General features: G+C 41.3%; 1 long non-coding RNA gene across 1 annotated transcript; it reads right to left on the reverse strand.

Moving 5' to 3' along the window:
* Positions 1–327: 327 nt before the first annotated feature.
* Positions 328–21135, reverse strand: LOC141980691 (uncharacterized). The gene is made up of 3 exons (XR_012637591.1): positions 21120–21135; positions 1689–2293; positions 328–836 (listed from the first exon to the last, which is right to left on the reverse strand). It is a non-coding gene; the product is annotated as an uncharacterized LOC141980691 (long non-coding RNA).
* Positions 21136–21952: the final 817 nt, after the last annotated feature.

Below are 21952 nucleotides of genomic sequence, written 5' to 3' on the forward strand. Positions count from 1 at the left end.
TTACACTCAGCCAGACACCAAGGTGATTAGAAGAGCACAGCTGGGCGCCCTGAACATCAAAGAAGCTTTGAAAACCAGTTTCATGACTGGCCAGGCTATGGTGTGGAAGTTCTGTTTGTTTCTCCTTGATGGAAACCTGCCCCCTTGGTTGACTCTACTTCCCTGTAAGCCAGCCAACCTCCCCCCTTCGATCACCACTTTCAGAGGCAATAAAGTCATTATTGTTTAAAAATCATGCATTCTTTATTAATTCATCACACAAATAGGGGGAAAAACTCGCAAGGTAGCCCGGGAGGGGTAGTTGAGGAGGGAAGCACCGGGTGGGGCGGTGGATGCGGGGAGGCGGGGAGGAGGGAAGGCCACACTACAGTTCAAAAGTTATTGAATGCCAGCCTTCTCTTGCTTGGGCAATCCTCTTGGGTGGAGTGGCTGTACCCTCCCCCTGACCTCCCACGGTCTTGGGTGTCTGGGTGAGGAGGCTATGGAACTTGGGAAGGAGGGCAGGCAGGTATACAGGGGCTGCAACGGCAGTCTGTACTCCTGCTGACTTTCCTGCAGCTCCACCAGACACCTGAGCATGTCAGTTTGCTCCCCCATTAGCCTCAGCATTGCACCCTGCCTCCTCTCATCATGCTCCTCCCTCCTCTCATAGTGTTCATTTAACGCTTTTCTGGACTCTGCCATTGTTTGCCTCCATGCACTCTGCTGAGCTCTTTCAGTGCAGGAGGACTGCCTGAGCTCTCAGAACATGTCATCGCGAGTGCGTTTTTTTCACCTTCTAATCTGCGCTAGCCTCTGGGACGGAGATGATAGGGGGAGCGTAGAAACATTTGCAGCTGCAGGAGGAAAAAAAGGGAGAGCAGTATTTAAAAAGATACTTTTTAGAGAACAAAGGGAAGACTATTTCACACTAAATCAAGCAATTCACATTACATAGCACATGTGCTTTTGGTACAAGGTTGCATTTTGCCTCTTATATTGAGTGCCTGCTGGTTTGGTGTGAGACATCACACACGCTCGGCTGGGCAACAGAATTGGCTTCCAGGCAGCCATGGTAAAGCAAAGGGTTTCAGCTTCTTCAACCTTCATAACATGTGGGAACGGTTTCAAACAGCAGCGCCCTCCTTTCCTATACCAAGCAAAACCCGTTGGGTTGGCCATTTAAAAGGAGGGGCTGTGGTTTTAGGGTGAATGTGCAGCACAACCCAACCCCCACCACCACCCAATTCTCTGGGATGATCACTTCACACACACACACCCCGCCTCCCCACCACCAACACGTGGCTAGTATCAGGGAAGATCCCTGTCAGCCAAACGCGAACAGCTCAGCATGAACGGCCTCCCCCACCACGTGGCTAACAGCGGGGATGATTTATTTTTAGCCAAAGGGAAACAGCCCAGCAGGAACGGGCACCTCTGAATGTCCCCTTAGTGTGGTAAAGTGTCCTACCATGGAGGACGGAATAAGGCTGCCCTCCCCAGAAATCTTCTGCAAAGGCTTTTAGAGTACCTCCAGGAGGGCTTCATGGAGATGTCCCTGGAGGATTTCTGCTCCATCCCCCAGACACATTAACAGACTTTTCCAGGAGCTATACTGGCCGTGAATGCATCCCAAGTCTTCAGGGCAAATTACTCATTAAACACGCTTGCTTTTAACCCCTGTATTATATTTACAAAGGTACACTCACCAGAGGTGCCTTCTCTGGCTTTATGGTCTGGGAGCCTCCTGCCTTGGGAGGGTTGGGAGGGTATTGGCTCCAGGGTAATGAACAGTTCCTGGCTGCCGGGGAGAAGGAATTCTCCGCTTGCCTGCTGGGCACTATCCTCAGCCTCCCCCTCCTCATCTTCGTCATCCACAAAATCCTCATCCCTGTTGCATGAAACTTCCCCCTTGCAGGTGTCCACGGACAGTGGTGAGGTAATGGTAGGGGCCCCCCCTACAATTACATGCAGCTGATCATAGAAGCAGCATGTATGGGGCTCTGACCCAAAGCGACCATTTGCCTCCTTTGTTTTTTGATAGGCTTGCCTGAACTCCTTAATTTTCACATGGCACTGCTGTGTGTTCCTGTTGTAGCCTCTGTCCATCATGCCCTTGGAGATTTTGGCAAATATATTGGCATTTCGTCTTTTGGAATGGAGTTCTGCCTGCACAGATTCTTCTCCTCATACAGCGATCAGATCCAGTACCTCCCGTTCGGTCCATGCTGGAGCTCTTTTGCGATTCTGGGACTGCATAGTCACCTGTGCTGATGAGCTCTGCATGGTCACCTGTGCTGAACAGCTCGCCACGCTGGCCAAACAGGAAATGAAATTCAAAAGTTCTTGGAGCGTTTTCTGTCTACCTGGCCAGTGCATTGAGTTGAGAGTGCTGTCCAGAGCGGTCACAATGGAGCACTCTGCGATAGCTCCTGGAGGCCAATACTGTTGAATTGTGTCCACACTACCCCAAATTCGACCCAGCGAGGTCGATTTTAGCGCTACTCCCCTCACCCGGAGGAGTACAGAAATCGATTTTAAGATCCCTGTAAGTCGACAAAACAGACTTGGTCGTGTGGATGGATGCAGGATTAAATTGACCTAACACTGCTAAATTCGACCTAAACTCATAGTGTAGACCAGGGCTAAGTGTAAATGCAATAAATTCAATTTCCTAGAGGTTGTCATGAGAGATGACAACTCTCCCTCTACATATTGGAGCATCATCAACTTGAAATCCACTCTTTTAAAAAAAATAGCTGTAAATAGTTTCAGGTATCTCACCTTTCCCTCAGTCTCTCTGCATTTTTATTTTTGTGCTTATACAATCTAAGGCTCCAGTCCTATCACAAACTCCATACAGGGCATTAATTTTAATATTAGTAAGTTAAAAAAAATCAAGGTAGAATTGTGATGTTTAGCTTGGTGTTCCTTTAAATTTTTGCCTGACAACCTGTTTAAAATATGGTAATACTAATAGTAAAACAAGCCAAAGTATCTGCATGTGATGTGCACAAATGCATCCCATGTTAACTAAATGTCCAACAAAAGTGTGCTCCAACAGTAGGGTGTGATTGCTTGTGGGGCATAACTAGGGCCCTACCAAATTCATGGTCCATTTTGGTCAATTTCACGGTGATAGGATTTTAAAAATAGTAAATTTCATGTTTTCAGCTATTTAAATCTGAAATTTCACATGTTGTTATTGTAGGGGTCCTGACCCAAAAAGGAGTTGTGCAGGGGGGTTGCAAAGTTATTGTAGGGGGGTTGCGGTACTGCTACCCTTACTTCTGCGCTGCTTCTGGCGGCAGCAGTACTGACTTCAGAGCTTGGCAGCTGGAGAGCAGTGGCTGCTGGCCAGGAGCCCACCTCAGAAGGCAGGGCTGCTACCAGCAACAGCGCAGAAGTAAGGATGGCATGGTATGGTATTGCCACCCTTACTTCCGAGCTGCTGCCTGCAGAGCTGGATGCCCAGCCAACAGCCGCTGCTCTCCGGCTGCCCAGCTCTGAAGTCAGCGCAGAGGTAAGGGAGGCAATACCGTGACCCCCCTAAAATAACCTTGCAACCACCACCACCACCCCCCCCCCGCAGCTCCCTTTTGGGTCAGGACCCCCAGTTTGAGAAACGCTGGTCTCCTCCGTGACATCTGTATAATATAGGGTAAAAGCACACGAAAGACCAGATTTCACAGTCCGTGATGCATTTTTCATGGCCATGAATTTGGTAGGGCCCTAGGCATAACCTAAGGAAGGTTTAAAGGTTCATCTGAGTGAATGACCTCTTGAAAAATGGATGTCAGAGATACCAAAGGTGAGAGTGGAGACTTCAAGTCAGGACTGTTGTATTCCTGGATCTGCTGCTCTTTTGCTAAGTGACTTTGGGCAAGATGCACCACCCCAGGGTGAGCTCCAGAAAGCATTGCCTCAGAGCGGGACAATAGCTTCTTTTTCTCCCCAGCAAAATACAGCAAGAGAGCCATTGCCACTCCACCCCTTAAAATGATGTAACGTGCTCTTCCTCATGTGGCTGGCCAGATCTGCAGGTTAGTACAGGGAAGATGATATGAACACCTCCCACTCCCTATCCCTCCCTTTCCCCTTTGGAATGGCTAGTGCATGGGCAGCCCATGCATTCACTGTGTGCAAGAACTTTTCATGCCTTTGGTTCTGCACACATAGGCACACCAGCACAAAAACCAGGCCTTTCCCACTGTGAAATGGGTATAATACCTTCCTCAAAGGAGTGTTCTTGGACATGAAGTATATTTGAAAATATGCTTCTCATCCTCAGATGAAGTGTAAACTGTTATTATTATGCTCCCTTGACTCTTCATTTAAAGCTATTTCCTGGGAATCTGTAGCTCTCTGGCGTAAATTCTCCTGTGATGAATCCATCCTAGCTGGAACTGAGAGAAGAAATATCAAAGGGAAAAAAATCTTGCTTTGACATTTTTACAGTTAGATACAGGGCTATCAAATGTCAAATGAGGATAATTTTTCATGTGATATTTACTTCCTGTGTTCTGAAGAGCAACACTGCCAGCTATTCTAGCTCTAACAATCTATTCCTGTGGGGATATATTTTATTAATTATTTATTATCATTATTATTATTTTATTATTACATATTTGTAAGAATTGTGCAGAACGAAAGATGGAATGATTACAGAACGCTGCTGTTTCTGCACAGGAATTGTGACAGCTATTCTCTACTTCCCTCCTCCTGCCATTTTTCTCCTCGCATAACATAATGGAAATTCAACCCCAAAACTCTGTGAATGGCTGATTCTCTTAAGATTTAAAATCAGGATTCAGGGATAAACTCTCATGCTCCTTCATTCTTAGTTTTCCTTTGCCCCCTCCCCAAACTGGTCACTTCTTTTCTTTCTTCCCTTGTGTCTTTCTCCCTATGTCCTTGCATAACACAGAGAGGACCCTCCAGGGATGGATTACATTGTCCTTGTGCAGAAGTTAGGGTAAACTGGCTCCATGTCAACCTTTTTTCCCCGCTTGCCCTAGACTTCATGGAGGGTACTTTTATCGGAAGAAGCATACTCGGGATAGGCAGGCCAGTGAAGGGAACACATATCATTCTCCCATAAGCCGCAGCCACTCCCCTGGAAAGTCAACAAAACTAGATTGTATTAACTTTCTGTGCCCTTCCCACTGCATAAACTCACAGTGACATTGATGCCCCTTTAAGGGGAACCCCGGGACAGCTACCACCTAGAAAAACACTGAGTAGGGAATGGGGGGGCGGGGTGGGGGAATTGTTGGGCTCATAGAGTCAGGAGAGAAGCATGAATGTCTCTGGGTTCCATCTTGTCCCCTCTGTGTCTGCACAGATTTCTGGTGATCTGCAAGGATAATAGGCAGCCCCCCTGGCCTATTATGGGCTTGGAGGGACAACCACTGCATCTCATAAAACAATTATGAAGAAATCTCCTCAAGAAGAACCTCAAGGAGATTTCTTTCCTTTTAGCTTCCTCCCATAGATTTAGCCAGACGAGGTCTTGACCTAGCCTCATGATAGGACAACCTGACAGGAAATCTCTCACTTGCCAACTAATCCGTATATCAGATTTTATATAAATAAAGCATTTTCTACAATACAGTACTTTTCTCCTGCTCAACCCATACCTGTAAAATAGATATTTGTCCAGCAGCAAATGTGAAGTGATCAGAATGAGCCATGGTGAGAGGGAAGCTGACCAAGAATCAGGCAAACTTATCTCTGATTTTTCTAACTGATATGAGTGTAAATTTCACCCTTAATGTTCCATTAACATACTTCTGAAATGAATACACATTCTCCACTTACTTTCAGACTTTAGCTAATTTTTTAAATCCAGCTTTCTCTAAGTAGTGATAAGGAAATCCACTTATTTTCTCTTCAGCTGAACACCAAACAGCAGCCCTCTGTATTCATTAAATGCTTACTACGGAGTAGCCAATTGTTTTACAAGAGAACATTGAGATTTGGGGGCATTTACAGGGAAGCCAGAGAGATTAATACTAAGAATGAGTCCTGGCAAGATTATCCCCATCAACTCCACCAACCAGCAACTAATCTTTCCGGTTTGTTTATGAGACGGTGGCAGGGGAGTTCCCTCTGAGGGGACAGTGGACGGAGAAGAACACTGTTCCCTCCACCACTACTCAAAAAGGCTTTTTAAATGTGAAAGCTCTCTTATGAAAGGAAGGATGGTCTTGTTAAGGCACTGGATTAGGACTCCGAGAATGGGTTTCTGCTTTTGGCTCCATCAAAGGCTCCCTCTGCGACCTGGTTTGGGCAAGTCAGAATGAGTCTGTGCCTCAGTTCCCCATGTGTTAAGTAGGGATGATAATAATAATGCTGTCCTTGTCAGGTCTATTTAGATGCAAGACAGCACAAAAACTGTGTGTATGTACAGCACCTAGCACACTGGGGGGCCAATCTTTCTTGGCACAGCTGTGATACAAATAATCAATAATAATATAATGGCCAACCAACAAGCTATGGGCAGTCATATTAATTTCTACTGAAGATCCTATCTCTCCTAGGTACTTATATGGCCCACATTCCCTTAATATCTGAGCACCTCATAATCTTTAATGTTTTATCTGCACAACACCCTTTTGGCAGGAAAGTGCTACCTGAGGCACAGAGAGACTAAGGACCAAATCCACAAAGTCATTCCGTTCAAATCAATAGAATTTAGGAGCCTAAATACCTATGTAGATCTAGGCCTAAGTGACTAGCCCAAGATCACACAGTAAGTCTGTGGCAAAGCAGGGGACTGAACAGAGGTCTCCCAAGTACCAGGTTAGCACCCTAACCACTGGCCCATCCTTCTTCTCACCTTTCAGTGTTCTAATGCGTTAGAAGCCACCTTACATCAAAAGGTAGAGAGAACCTGGGACAGACGGACTGATCCAATGCCCACTACAGTCAATCAAAAGACTCCCATCAGCAACAACGGTCACTACACTGGGTCCTGGGAAAGAACCTTGGAAACCAGCAGTCACCCTTTCGCCCTTTCTGCCATGAGGGATCCACAGAACAACAACCAAGCACACAGGTTTTGAACCCATTCTTTCATTTCATGACACATCGTGGCATGTTTGAACTGAAAACTTTTAGGCGTGGTCTTTGGGAAGGGGGCTGTTAGTGGAGGGAATAAAAAGCATTTTAACAAAGCAAAATTACTGAAAGAACAGTGTCCTGAATGGGGTAAATTAAAAACTTTAGTGGGGGGTGGTTATTATTTTTACAGTTAAGGGCTGGGACCTGTAAGTAATATATGGTGGGGTTTTTGAAAACAGTGGGATAAACATTAACTGTACTGGCATCCTGCATAGTTCATGTGTGGGTACTTGTACGACATGCTCAATCTTTATTTTTCTAAAGTTGTGTAAGAAACACTGGTATTTATTCTCGTCTCACTTACATAAGTTTTACACTAATGTAATTCCTTGGACCTATGTAACCGAGAGGAGAATCAGGCCCACTGAGCAGTAGGGGCCTGATACAAAGTCCATTAAAGTAAAAAAGAGTCTCTCCATTGTCTTCAATCAGCTTTGGAGCAGGCACTAGGATGAACCTTAGGGAGCCTGAATTGTTGTGGGATTTTTAAACTACTTTGGGGGGTTGCAAAAGGAATCTAAGTCTGCCAGCTCTTCTGCTGTGTAATTTAAACTCATGGTTTGTTTTATTTCCTCTAAGGATAATTCAATAAAAAATTTTAAAAGCTTTTTTTTTAACTAAAGACAGTCATGTGTAACGCATTAAGGGTAGAAGAACAGTCCCCATAATCAAGACTTGGCATAATCTCTGTCCCTAAAGATATATACTTTTTAACATTAGGATTTTTTTCTCCCCCTTTTCTCCGCTTCTTTCCCACGGTCTCCCTGTCTTTGTTTTTACTCAGCCTGTTCTCTGTTGCATTTCTGACACTATTTTTCACTGTCTGCTCACTCACTATATTTCTGTCTGCTCCTTGTTTCACAGTCACTCCTAGAATATGCTTCCAATACTGTCTGAGTGTGGATCAAAATTTCTAATCAATGGTATTTCAGCAGGTTTAAAATCTGTCAGAACATTTTAACCCACAGCTAATAAGAACAGGATGTCCATGGATTATTTCCAGCTTTCTATCTCTTGTGATCTTACCCCTCTGACTCAAAAGTGCTGCATGCTGAATAGAACTGGGTCCATTCTCCAAAAATAACTTCCATGGATATTCACTCAAATAGAAGTTTCAATTAGCTTTGGTTGTGTTCATAATCCTTTTGTGTTCACTTCCCATGAATATGCTGTGAATGAGGTTACTGACAGCAATGATCATGGAAAACAGCAAATTTTAAATTAATATTAGCACACGTTTGAATTGCTTTGGAATGGTCCACACACCAAGAATCATCATAGAAACTATCCAGCAAATAATTTTGAATAACAAATAAATGTGAGAAAACCATAAGCTGCTAGTGGACAGGTAATTAAGAGAAATAAGAGGCTAAACTGCATAAATTATTCTCAATTAATTATTTCTTCAGTTCAAATATTGAATAAATATTGTTCTTTATCTGAGACTGTTGAAATAGTTTTAATACTTGCTTTCTCAGCTACTCCCTGTAGTAATCCAGTTTCCAATGTGACCATATATCGATACTACATTAAGAGAACCTTTAAGACTGAGCCCAAGTACTGCTATTAAGGCAGGTAATCATGGTGAGCTGTCACACAGCTCATCCTATCTCTCTGCCTTCAGACACATTTCTTATTAACATAATCTCTAAGGCCGAGATTTTCTAAATTCCCTAATGATTTTAAGTGCCTCAATTGTGAAATGCCAAACTTCAGATACATTAAAGGAACATGATTTTCACAAAGTGCTGAGCACCCATTCTCTAAAATTTGGCGCTTTTAAGGGATCTGAAGTTAGATACCCAAAAACTGACCCAAAATCCACTAGCCACTTTTGCAAATCCTGCCTTAAAGTGTTTAGTAAAAATGTTAGAGACTTGGATGATCTCCGTTAATATGAGCTCAGACCCAAAGCTTCTCTTAACATTGTATGAAGGTCAATCCTTTACATTCCACCTCGGAAGCCCAGAACCCAGTTTTTACTTACAACATTATTTTCTAAGGATTCCCATTTGGATATAATAACGTGTTGTCTTTCATAATTGCGTTTACCACAATTTACAGATTCTCAGCTTTGACTCTACATACCTGTGATAGATTCTCCCACTTTCCAGTTCTGTTCTCCAGCATTACAATTATTGATCTAGATCATTTTATTTTACTTTCCAGTGTTTTTGATTATTTTTGATAAAAGATGTATTGCCCTATTCAACAACTATTAAAGAACTAAGACTTTATCTAAAGGTTATCTTCAATGAGTCATGGATAACGTGGCCAGAGAGAAAGAGATGTCCCAACAGCCACTGGTATCAGCCCAGATGCCATCCCCAGACCCAGATAGTTTAAAATCCAGGAGCATTATCCGATAAGCTTTGCTTTATAAGGTAAGTATTGTCCAGGTAAGCTTTGTAAGCCATAACCAACTGAAATGATAAAAAGGAAAATCTAAAGGAAAGTCAAAATGTCCAGTAAAATAGACTCCACCAAGTAGACTCCAAAATAATCTAACCAGCTTTGTTGATTTAGTTTGTATGACCCCATTCCTCTACCAGCCACAACCCAGTTTCACTGCAGGAACAAGCATCCACAAGGGATCTGCATGCTGATTCCAGAAAAAAAAAAAAGTGATCAAAGAGGCCTATGAAGATTAGCAGACAAAACAGCCAGCTGAGAGCTCTGAACAACACTGGTGCCTATCAGAAGCACACATTTTTTTTAAAAATAAAGCTTAGATACAAGGTGCATTCTCATCTCAGCACCTTCTCCTGAGCCTCTTTTGTGAAGAGGATAATGGTTTATTTGCTCATTTTATTAGTATCATAAAATTGCAGTAGCACGTATGATCCAGTGATGCAAAAAATTTGCCACACTGTACAATGCTGCAACTGCTTTACCACAATGCAGACTAAAATCTTGCTTCTCCACCCCAAAGCATATTTTTATGCTTACATAAATAAAAGTGCCAGGCACAAATACACTGGTCCCACTGGTGGTCATTACTGATAGGTTTAAATGGCCTGTGAAGAAAAGGAAGTTACAAATAGATTAACTCTGAGTATTTTTATTTCGTGGACTTATAAATGTAGCAAAATGGAAATTTTTACATCAACAGAACTACTCATGAAAATGAGCAGCATTTGGATCATAATTTTCCTTTTTGTTCTATTTATAAGACTATGAAATAAAAAGAGCCATAGTTAAGCTATTCCCAACTTCCAGTCTTTTAATGTACAAGGGGAGACTCATTATTATGTCTCATGGTAGCACCTAGGAGCCCTAATGATGGACCAGCTAAGTGCTATACAAATACACTCAGATGAATAGGATGAGTATAGATTGTAAATGGGTCCAAACCCAAACCATAAATCCAACAATCCTAAATTTGGAAAACTATGGGACCAGGTCCAAACTTTGTATCTTGGGTATATCTGTGGTACTTGCTTAGTCTACATTCTGGAGGTTTGAAAAATCTATGATCACTAATTCTTACTCACTTTTAACTTTATCCTATCAGATACAAGACACAAAGCAAATAGAAGCCATGACAAGTTAAAGCATCCTAATATACCACCTAAAGCAGCGGTTCTCAACCAGTGATACGCGTATCCCTGGGGGTACGCAGAGGTCTTCCAGAGGATACATCAACTTATCTAGATATTTGCCTTGTTTTACAACAGGCTACATAAAAAGCACTAGTGAAGTCAGTACAAACTAAAATTTCGTACAGACAATGACTTGTTTATACTGCTCTATATACTGTATATACTGTACACTGAAATGTAAGTAAAATATTTATATTCCAATTGATTTATTTTATAATTATATGGTCAAAATGAGAAAGTAAGCAATTTTCCAGTAATAGTGTGCTGTGACACTTTTATATTTTTATGACTGATTTTGTAAGCCAGTAAAAGTGAGGTGAAACTTGGGGGTACGCAAGACAAATCAGACTGCTGAAAGGGGTACAGCAGTCTGGAAAGGTTGAGAACCACTGACCGAAAGTTGTACTCAAACCCAGAATAAAGACAGAAACTGTAGAAACATATGGAAAGTATACCCTCCTCATACAAATAACTGTAGGCACTGTGGTGTGTTCATGCTAAAAGTCTATGCTTTCCGTCTAGGATAGAGAAGGGGGAACCTTAACTACAAGCAGTTATGATGAAATAGGAACTGTAAATTGAATGAGACATGGAGAATTGGGAGAACAGCATTATGCCATATTTCAGAGGTGGACAAACTACGGCCCGCGGGACCATCCTGCCTGGCCCTTGAGCTCCCCGCCGGGGAGGCTCTCCCCGGCCCCTCCCCCGCAGTTACGCCACCATGGGGGAGGCGCTCTGGGCGGAGGGGCTGTGCGCTCCACGCGCGGTGGTGTGTCTGGCTCCAGCCGGGCGGCGCGGCAGCCAGACATGCTGCTCTGAGCGGCATGGTAAGGGGGCCGGGGCCAGGGGGCAGTCAGGGGACAGGGAGCGGTTGGATACGTCTGGGAGTCCCAGGAGGCCTGTCAGGGGGCGGGGGTGTGGACAGGGGTCAGGGCAGTCAGGGGACAGGGAGCAGGGGGGGTTGGATAGGCATGGGGGGTCCCGGGAAGGGGCGGTCAGGGGACAAGGAACAGGAGGGTTGGCTGGGTCGGAGGTTCTGAGGGGGACAGTCAGGGGGTGGGAACTGGGAGGGGTAGGATAGGGGGCTGTTTTGGGAGGCACAGCCTTCCCTACCTGGCCCTCCATACACTTTTGCAACCCCAATGTGGCCCTCGGGTCAAAAAGTTTATCCACCCCTGGCATAGTTAGACTAGATACTTTAAACAGTTAATCATTTAAGGTAGAATTGATTTCATGGAAGTTAGGAGCCTAAATAGCAGTTAGGAGCCTAATTCCCTTTGAGCATTCCACCCTTTGTGCCCAATTCAGTCTTGGTATAAACATGATGTAATCTCAAGGGATTGTGATTCTTGGGAAGTAAAAGTAGATTATTTTCTATATAGTAATGGTAAAGGCCAACCTGATTCTTCATGATCTTACATGAAGTTCTCATCATCTGTAGAATACCAGTCCACCAAGCAGGCAGAAGCAATCAAGGTTTTAAGTAGTTACCCAGCTTCACCTGTGATCTTTGTGATGTGTGCCTCATAATCTCTCCTTTCAAATCAATGTCCTTCCAATGACAAACAGGCAACATCTTCTGTCCCCCATGACTGAACATGTCCTGGTTTAACAACATTTCTATGTTACAATAAATCTACAGAGTTCTGGATTTCATAAGTATAAAGTATACTACACAATGCTTTCATTGTAAGTTCCTCAGTATCCAGTTAAAGGGCCATACTACAGGTTGCTTCTTTCCTGTAGGAGAACCTACAAGCAAGTGTTCAGAATAAAGGGAAAATGGATATTTCTAAGGACCTGATCCTGCAAATTGCTGAATGCCCTTAACTCCCATTGACTTCTGTATGATTACTCACATGCTTAAAATGCTTTGCTGATTCAGAGCCAGAGAACTCAGCACTTTGCAGGGTTGAGCCCTTTGTGCGTCGTCTTCTCCTTTAAGATTATTAGATTAAGATTGTAATTAAGTTTAGATTAATAATGTAAGATTAAGGCCTTACATTATTTTTCAGCTTTTATAATCAAAGGAGTTACTCTGGATAAAAGAGAGCAAAATTTGACCAATTTTAATAAATTTCTTTCTCACTTAAAGCTATGAAAACTTTTAAGTGAGTGTGAGAAAAATCTACTGAATACCACCAGAAAAAAAAATGTATAAGTATCTTGACATGAAAAGAACACATTGCCATGCTACTTAGATCTCATGATTATTTAAAGATCATGTTTAGTATGATAGGATCTAATGTATGCTTTGTCATTTTAGTCAGAAGGGAAAGCAGATCTTTTGGCTGTGCAAATATAACAGGATTGCTAAATCTCCTTTGATTTCTGTGCTTTATAAAAACTTTTTGTACTGCTGCGTAAATACCATATTTATGAATCATTTCCCCAGTGTACACAGCAGCAGCATCATGTTTAGGACACCATGTTCTGCTTCTTGCATCAGAGGTAGGCAATTTCCGTTCTGGCTTAAACCAAACAGATTTAACGTAAATTTACAGCTCTGACAAATATTCATTGCTTCCTGTTGTACAGGCCAATCATTGAGATAAAGATAGTGAACTGACCCCGAAATCTTTTCATTTACTTATCATTATTGTTGGGGATTTCTTTATTATTATTTTCTCTGAACCCTGGACCTTAACTATACCTTTGACCAAGAAATTTTGACCTTGACAAAAAATTACTGACTACCCCTGCCTTAGACTTTGTGCCACATTCATCCTGCTGAGTACTGTGTCAGTCCCCTACCCCTCTTCAATGCATGTTTATTAAATAATTGCATTGTTATTTATTAGAACTTGTAATATTTTCTCCAAAGCATTTTTAATGTCTATGGAGTATTTCAGTTTGTTACTAATTAGTAATCTAACTGCAAAAACATTTTACAACAGTTCTTAAGCCCGTTGATCTATATTTATTATTTATAGTACAGTAGCTCATGATTAATTGCAGTTTTAATAGCACTGTTAAACAATAGAATACCAATTGAAATTTATTAAACATTTTGGATGTTTTTTCATACAGAGAATGTATCCTTTGTTGTAATTGAAATCAAAGCATATTATTTTTATTACAAATATTTGTAGTGTAAAAATGACAAACAAAAGAAGTAGTATTTTTCAATTCACCTCATACAAGTACTGTAGTGCAATCTCTTTGTTGTGAAAGTGCAACTTACAAATACAGATTTTTTTCTATTGCATAACTCCACTCAAAAACAAAACAATGTAAAACTTCAGAGCCTACAAGTCCATTCAGTCCTAATTCTTGTTCAGCCAATTGCTAAGATAAACAAGTTTGTTTACATTTGCAGGAGACGATGCTGCCCGCTTCTTACTTGCAATGTCACCAGAAAGTGAGAATAGGCATTCCCATGGCACTTTTGTAGCAGGCATTGCAAGGTATTTACGTGCCAGACATGCTAAACATTTGTATACTCCTTCATGCTTCAGCCACCATTCGAGAGGACATGCTTCCATGCTGATGACACTCGTTAATTAAATTTGTAATTGAACTCCTTGGGGGGAGAATTTTATGTCCCCTGCTCTGTTTTACCCGCATTCTGCCATATACGTCACGTTATAGTAATCTCGGATGATGACCCAGCACATGTTGTTCATTTTAAGAACACTTTCACTGCAGATTTGACAAAACACAAAGAAGGTACCAATATGAGATTTCTAAAGATAGCTACAGCACTCGACCCAAGGTTTAAGACTCTGAACTGCCTTCCAAAATCTAAGAGGGATGAGGTGTGGAGCATGCTTTCAGAAGTCTTAACAGAGCAGCACTCCGATGAGGAAACTACAGAACTCGAACAATGAAGAAAGAAAATGAACCTTCTGCTGGGACATCTGACTCAGATAATGAAAATGAACATGCGTCGGTCTGCACTGCTTTGGATTGTTATCAAGCAGAATCTGTCATCAGCATGGACGCATGTTCCTTGGAATGGTGGTTGAAGCATGAAGGGACATATGAATCTTTAACTCATCTGGCATGTAAATATCTTGACACGCTGGCTACAACAGTGCCACGGAACACCTGTTCTCACTTTCAGGTGACACTGTAAACAAGAAGCAGGCAGCATTATCTCCTGCAAATGTAAACAAACTTGTTTGTCTGAGGGATTGACTGAACAAGAAGTAGGACTGAATGGACTTGCAGGCTCTAAAACTTTACATTGTTTTATTTTTAATGCAGTTTTTTTTTACATAATTCTACATTTGTAAGTTCAACTTTCATGACAAAGAGATTGCACTATAGTACTTGTATTAGGTGAATTAAAAATACTATTTCTTTTGTTTTATTACAGTGCATATACTTGTAATCAAAAATAAATATAAAGTGAGTACTGTACACTTTTTATTCTGTGTTGTAATTGAAATCAATATATTCGTAATTGTAGAAAACATCCAGAAATATTTAAATAAATTGTATTCTATTATTGTTTAACAGTGCGGTTAATTGTGTGGTTAATCACAATTAATTTTTTTAATCATGCAATTAATTGCATTTCATTTTTTTATCGCTTGACAGCCCTAGTTTTAACCTATAAATCATAGATTCATAGATACTAAGCTCAGAAGGGACCATTATGATCATCTAGTCCGACCTCCTGCACAACGCAGGCCACAGAATCTCACCCACCCACTCCTGCGAAAAACCTCTCACCTATGTCTGAGCTATTGAAGTCTTCAGATCATGGTTTAAAGACTTCAAGGAGCAGAGAATCCTCCAGCAAGTGACCCGTGCCCCATGCTATAGAGGAAGGCAAAAAACCTCCAGGGCCTCTTCCAATCTGCCCTGGAGGAAAATTCCTTCCTGACCCCAAATATGGCGATCAGCTAAACCCTGAGCATATGGGCAAGATCCACCAGCCAGATACCCAGGAAAGAATTTTCTGTAGTAACTCAGATCCCACCCCATCTAACATCCCATCACAGGCCATTGGGCCTATTTACCATGAATAGTTAAAGATCAATTAATTACCAAAATCATGTTATCCCATCATACCATCTCCTCCATAAACTTATCAAGTTTAATCTTAAAGCCACATAGGTCTTTTGCCCCCACTGCTTCCCTTGGAAGGCTATTCCAAAACTTCACTCCTCTGATGGCTAGAAACCTTCATCTAATTTCAAGTCTAAACTTCCCAATGACCAGTTTATATCCATTTGTTCTTGTGTCCACATTGGTACTGAGCTTAAATAATTCCTCTCCCTCTCTGGTATTTATCCCTCTGATATATTTATAGAAAGCAATCATATCTCCCCTCAGCCTTCTTTTAGTTAGGCTAAACAAGCCAAACTCCTTGAGTCGCCTTTCATAAGACAGGTTTTCCATTCCTCGGATCATCCTAGTAGCCCTTCTCTGTACCTGTTCCAGTTTGAATTCATCCTTCTTAAACATGGGAGACCAGAACTGCACACAGTATTCCAGGTGAGGTCTCACCAGTGCCTTGTATAACGGTACTAAAACCTCCTTATCTCTACTGGAAATACCTCGCCTGATGCATCCCAAGACCGCATTAGCTTTTTTCACAGCCATATCACATTGGTGGCTCATAGTCATCCTATGATCAACCAATACTCCAAGGTCCTTCTCCTCCTCCGTTACTTCTAATTGATGCATCCCCAGCTTATAACTAAAATTCTTGTTATTAATCCCTAAATGCATAACCTTACACTTCTCACTATTAAATTTCATCCTATTACTATTACTCCAGTTTACAAGGTCATCCAAATCTTCCTGTATGATTTTCCAGTCCTTCTCTAAATTGGCAATACCTCCCAGCTTTGTATCATCTGCAAACTTTATTAGCACACTCCCACTTTTTGTGCCGAGATCAGTAATAAAAAGATTAAATAAGATTGGTCCCAAAACTGATCCCTGAGGAACTCCATTGGTAACCTCCCTCCAGCCTGACAGTTCACCTTTCAGTAGGACCCGCTGTAGTCTCCCTGTTAACCAATTCCCTATCCACCTTTCAATTTTCATATTGATCCCCATTTTTTCCAATTTAACTAATAATTCCCCATGTGGCACGGTATCAAACGCCTTACTGAAATCTAGGTAAATTACATCCACTGCATATACTTTGTCTAAAAAATCTGTTACTTTTTCAAAGAAGGAGATCAGTCAAAGAAGGAGATCAGATTAGACACCTTCATCTAATTTCAAGTCTAAACTTCCCAATGACCAGTTTATATCCATTTGTTCTTGTATCCACATTGGTACTGAGCTTAAATAAATGGTTTAAGTGCTGGGTACCTCAGAGACCACTTCTCTCCCCCTGTCATAGATCAGCAAAAGTGCTTAAGCTAATAGGTTGTTTTAGTGATGGTTCAGCTCTGAAACTTGTGTCCTCTCTTTGGTCTGCCAGAGCCCAAATTATTTTATCTTCTGGTCACATGGTAAAGCCCATATTTTTTTTACCAGCTATTTTTCTGGGCAAGTGCTCTGAGGAGGTTGTATTGAACAGTTGAGAATCCTAGTTTGGGTGGGAGTGAGAGGGTTTCAGATTTTGGGCACTGGTCCCAGCAATGTGCTGGAAGTTTATAGAGGCTTTCAGGCCCTCTATACCAGAGTGAACTTTCCCCAAAAGATAAATAGAAAAATGTAAACTTACTATGACATAATATTTCAGATCCCCATTGCACATTTTCTTTTGACGCTAGTCAGAGCCATTTTATTGGAAGTGGTATCTGACTTCTATAGGAGTTCCAGCACTGGAGGGCTTGCAGAATTGGGCCTACTGTGATCATGAAAAAATTGTTTGTTGTACAATAAAGCCTCCTTCAAATCTACTTTAACAGAAGCTTTTAAAAATGTTGATTCCATGAGCAAACAAAACTGCACTATGCACCTTTCATTTTAAAGGAAACCTGCAAAGAATCTTTTTTCTTTAAATTGGCATGTGTTCTTTGGGACTTTAAAAAGGCCTCTGTGGATTTTTTAATTTTTTTCCATCTGCTTATTTTTAACTGAGGGATATCAGGAATGTTAATTCTATTATTCCCTATCTTGGGACAACCATTGGGAGGTGTAAAAGATTGCATTGTGCACTTCTAACATGTTCTAACTAAACCTGACCTAAACTCGATCTTTCTCCTCATGTAGATATGGGGTAATACCATTAGTTTAATTTTAGCTAGTCTTGTTATAATCATGTATTAGCTAAACCCAACCTAAACGCGTTACATTTTCCTGATTAAGACAAATCCACCAAGTCTCCTAGCCCAGACAGAAACGGATTTTCAAATGTCAAAAACAAGTCAATTTTTTTAAATAACCTTTCAGATTTTCTTTATGTATCAAATTGTTTCCTTTTTTCCACCTTTTTATAGTGACTTTCTCTAAAATCAAAATGCTAACTTCCAATTATAGCTGTATAATAAGAGTCCTTAGAATAAATTTTACTCAACCATAATAAAAGTTGAGATTTTCTACTGCCATACTACATCTTCTCAAGCTCATTATTCTTATCAAATATATATCAAGAAAACTATTCTAATGTGTAACCTCATTGCCTGAACTATCGATTCCATAAGTATATTTATTTTCTTTTGGCTTAATCCTGTATTTCTTGCACCTAATACAAACCTGAAATTACTTAACAGGAAATGTGCGATGGTCATGCAATGCAAGAAAACCTTTTTTTTTCCTAGAAAACTTATATCTTTTAATCGCAATATCAGCTATTCATTCTTCTAACATATGCTAGTTAAATATTTTAGACTTGATTCTCCTTTCACTTACACTGGTGTAAATCAAGAGTGACTCCAGTGATATCAATGGAGTTACACTTGTGTAAGTGAGAAGAAAATCGGGCCCTTTTGATTATTTGTATCATATAGGCAAAGTTACCTGGGAAACACATCATAATTTATATTAATTTATCCATATTCTTCTCAATAAAATGTGTTAAGTTAGATTCTGGGCTCTACTGAGGCACTCAGCTGCTGTGGAAAAGGAGTACTTGTGCACCACGCCCCCCCAACCTGAAGCAAATACTCACCAGAAACCACACACCACACAACAAAACCACTAACCCAGGAACCTATCCTTGCAACAAAGCCTGTTGCCAACTGTGTCCACATATCTATTCAGGGGACACCATCATAGGGCCTAATCACATCAGCCACACTATCAGAGGCTCGTTCACCTGCACATCTACCAATGTGATATATGCCATCATGTGCCAGCAACGCCCCTCTGCCATGTACAGTGGCCAAACTGGACAGTCTCTACGTAAAAGAATAAATGGACACAAATCAGACATCAAGAATTATAACATTCAAAAACGAGTCGGAGAACACTTCAATCTCTTTGGTCACTCGATTACAGACCTAAAAGTGGCAATTCTTCAACAAAAGAACTTCAGAAACAGACTCCAATGAGAGACTGCTGAATTGGAATTAATTTGCAAACTGGATACAATTAACTTAGGCTTGAATAAAGACTGGGAGTGGATGTGTCATTACACAAAGTAAAACTATTTCCCCATGTTTATTCCCCCCCCCCCCCCCGCTGTTCCTCACACGGTCTTGTCAACTGCTGGAAATGGCCCACCTTGATTATCACTACAAAAGGTCTCCCCCCCCCCCACCCCGCTCTCCTGCTGGTAATAGCTCACCCTACCTGATCACCCTTGTTACAGTGTGTATGGTAACACCCATTGTTTCATGTTCTCTGTGTATATAAATCTCCCCACTGTATTTTCCACTGCATGCATCCAATGAAGTGAGCTGTAGCTCACGAAAGCTTATGCTCAAATAAATTTGTTAGTCTCTAAGGTGCCACAAATACTCCTTTTCTATTTGCGGATATAGACTAACACGGCTGCTACTCTGAAACCTGTCATCAGCTGCTATGGTGGTGGGCAAACGTATCAAAACTCGAATAGTCCTGATGTGTCTTTAGAACAATTCCTTTTTATCTTATTAAAAATCTTGCCTTGTGTTATTTAGTGCATTTAAGAGTCCTGTGTCAGTCTGCATTAGTCTTGCAACCAGTGTATGGTAGACAAGCTTGCCTAGGGAACTCTACTTTTTATAGCTAGGTAATAGAAAATTAGTTTTTGTGTGGAAAAATAGTATTTTTTCTCCTGTAATTTCCTGTTAAATCCTTCATCATTTTATCCTTACTCCTGCTGAAGATGTATTAGCAGTTCTCAATATCAGTTATTCTATTGATTTCCATGGCCAATTGCTAGTGAAGTATAGTTTGAGGCACATTGGCCTATATAATACATAAATAAAGGGTTATCTTTTTAAGATCCTACTTATTAAAGACAGTTGAAATGTTTTCCATCTAAGTATTTCTTTCCAATAGAAAATGGCTTTTCAACTTAATGGAAATTTTAATCAAAAACGTTTGATTTTTCATTTAAAAAAACCACACTAAATCTCCCCCCTCCTCCCCTTGAAAACTGAAGATTGGATTTTCATATGTTTGCGCCATGCTGGTGGTGTGTTTTTTGTTTTGTTTTACAAAAATGGGAAAAAATAAACCACACCAGTTTTATGGGGGGAAAACAATTTCTCAGCCAGATCTATTATTTATTGAATTCAAGTCCACACAAATGTCTAATTCATTGTAAAATGGAAATTAAAAATAGTTTAATCTTTCATGTGACAATTTAAATTATACGAGTACTAAAATCCAACTCTGACCTTGTTTACCTACATCTGTTTAATACACCCACTCACACAACTAGTGAGGACTGCAGCAGGTGGAACTCCTCTGGAAGGAGGGCACTGCTGCCTCCATTATCCCTCTCAGTCTTGGACCGCACGAGTGTGACAGATATGGCAATTTCATGCAATATCTTTAAAAGACCTTATTGTATTAAGTTTATTTATTATTGTGGGCTGGGACTGTATGTAATGTCTCTAGGGTGGATATGTGACCAACATAAAACCTGAGAGTTCAAACAAATGTATTGAAAATATGCCAGATAAGAATGGACTTTGGGGACAATGAGTGTTAAGTGGATTTCCTGGGGAATCCCTGCAGGTAGGTTCATGTACATTACCCAACTCTGGTTATGCAAAAACCCAGCCTTCTGAAGGTAGGCCCTGAGGAGAGAGAGGGTCATTGTTTGCTGATAGAAGGCCAAGATCAAAGGCCTGAGCTACATAAAGAAATGTCTAATCTGCCCGGTCTTTGTTCTTTCTGGTTCTGGATCTAAAAAGGATGAACTTGTAACCATGGGAAAACCCAGTTTGGGGTTCTGAAGGGCTAAAACCTATCAGAAGCCTAGGCTGGAGCTAGGGGTGAGTTTTGTTAAACTTTTTAGCTTGCGTGTAGGTTCTTTTATTGTTTTAATATGTTTTCTCTGAAATGCTTTTACCTTCAGAATAACTATGCTTACTTAAAAGGAGCTGTATGGTAACTTACAACTGCCGATACACTGGTCGTAGCCCTTGGAGAAAGAAAAACGCAGGCACTGGCTTTTTAGGCAGTCTGGCTTGCTAGGGATATTTCAGTGTAGATCAGGGAGCTGTGCAGCCTTAAAATCCCCAGTCAAGAAGAAGCAAGACAGATCTCTGCGCAAGAGAGGTGACAGCTGTGAACTGGAAACCTTTACATGGACCTGGAGGGACGAAAGAAGGGGAAATTCAGATGTAGTTACTCTGAAACTGTGACAATGATTACTCTCCATTGGTGCTAAATGGGGAAGGAACTCTGCAGGGTTTTGGAGGTTCGCTCCACTGGAGGTTTTCTTCATAGTTGTAGCTGAGCAGAGGCACACAGCCAGTGGCAGCATGTCTGCTGCTGGAGATGAGTCAGTGGAGCTATATAAAGGGAACATCATCCATACAGGACACTTCCAGCCTTTGTGCTTCTAGAGGTTATCTTACCCATAGATCAACTGGATCTGTGGAGTTGGGGGATTTGCCACCTTTCCACTCTTTGACTACTAAACCTTTCCAACTAAATTCAATGATTCCATGCAGATCCTCTCAGGTGAACCTTATGGAGTCCTCAGTCCCCTTTGGACCTGTCCTATAGATTTCTCAGTGAAAGGGGGAGATCTGGACCCAGTATATGAATATTCTGTTTCTGAAGAAGTGAGACAATGTTATATTAATATTTTAACGTTATGGTGGACTAAGCCCATCCATTCAGCTAGGAGCCTACTAACACTTCCTTGCACAAGAGGGCACTTGGGCTACATCCTCAATGTGACTCCATGAGGGTGAAAGCACACACAAGGAATCTCACCCTCC

This window comes from Natator depressus, chromosome 1, assembly GCF_965152275.1.
Source record: "Natator depressus isolate rNatDep1 chromosome 1, rNatDep2.hap1, whole genome shotgun sequence".
NCBI lineage: Eukaryota > Metazoa > Chordata > Testudines > Cheloniidae > Natator > Natator depressus.